Consider the following 1,342-nt stretch of genomic DNA (forward strand, 5'->3'; position numbering starts at 1 on the left):
TTTTTATTTACTTCTGAATTATAGATTCATTCCTATATGTGTCCTCCCATAATAGTACAATACAGGGGAGACTGGCTTGATTCTGCCAGGCTCACCTGACTATCAAGAACTGGCAACATAGCTCAGAGATAGAACCACATCCTTAGCATGCACAGAACATTAAGTTTCATCCCCAGAACCACAAGAAGAAAAAAACCTAACCAAACTCAAGAAGAAAGAGCTTAAATGGGTCCCTCTCCAGGCGCAGCATGGGTGAGACCCCCTTCCACCCCCTTGGGGCCCCACAACCACTCCGCAGCACCCCCCACCCAGCCCGCCATGTGAGAATTTCTACTGCATTCTAAGGACCCCCAGATCCAGTACTAGCCCAGGTCTGGTGAGTATGTGTGAGAGCTTCCGGCTACCATGTGCCAGCAGGACCTGCTGGTCCCAGCCCAGGTGCAGCGTGCGTGAGAACCACTTCCACCACCTTGGGACCCCACCACCACTCAGCAGACCGCCCCACCATGCCCGCCCAGGGAGACTTTCTTTCGCGTTCTGGGGACCCCCAGATCCAGTCCTAGCCCAGGTCCGGTGAGTGTGTGGGAGAGCTAACTCTCCCCCCTACTCACCTTGTCCCTTCCAGACTCAGCTCAGGACTGGAATACAGGACTGAGGTGAAACCCTGCAGCTGCACTCCCTACAGAGAGATTAGGGGACAGAACCACCCAGTTACACTAGGAGCAGAACATCTTGCGAGAGGGGCAGAACAGGTTCACTCCCAAGGGCAGCAGCAGGAAGGAGCTGAGCACAGCAGCCAGAACCAAGCCAGGCACAGCTGGATAAATCCAAACTTGGTAGATCTGTACCTGAACTTCAGTAGGTACCAAGGTTATAACTGCACCAAAGCTCTACAACAAAGGTCAGAAGACAGTGCTACACAAAATGACAACGAGAAGGAGCAAAATGCAATCTCAGACCCTAAGCCGACCCATAACAAGTGCAGAGGACACTAACACAGAACAAAGTGGGAATCACACAGCTGAAAGCAAAGAATCAACGGCTTCTGTAATAAAGAAACAGCTGCAGAAAGGTACAGAGGAATTCAGATTGGAAATGAAAAAACAAATCCCTGAATTAATAACATCTGGAGTAAAGAATCAAATGCAGAAACATGGAGAAAACCCAATGCCCACCCAGAACAAGTGCAGAGGACACTAGCTCAGCTCAAATGTATGAATTAATAGTGTGGATAGTAAATAAGGAACAGCAGAAAATCATAGAGGAACTCAGAGCAGAATTGTTTTCTACTAGCTCGGCTCAAGTATACGAAATAATAGCGTTGATAGTAAATAAGCACCAG

At 48.9% G+C, this 1,342-nt stretch overlaps 1 protein-coding gene across 1 annotated transcript in view; it reads right to left on the reverse strand.

The window, feature by feature from the left end:
- LOC101589892 (maltase-glucoamylase, intestinal) overlaps nucleotides 1–1,342 on the reverse strand; it is a 181,674-nt gene that overhangs the window by 132,746 nt on the left and 47,586 nt on the right. The gene's annotated exons all lie outside the window — the stretch shown is intronic.

This window comes from Octodon degus, unplaced genomic scaffold, assembly GCF_000260255.1.
Source record: "Octodon degus isolate 3935 unplaced genomic scaffold, OctDeg1.0 scaffold00027, whole genome shotgun sequence".
Taxonomy (NCBI): domain Eukaryota; kingdom Metazoa; phylum Chordata; class Mammalia; order Rodentia; family Octodontidae; genus Octodon; species Octodon degus.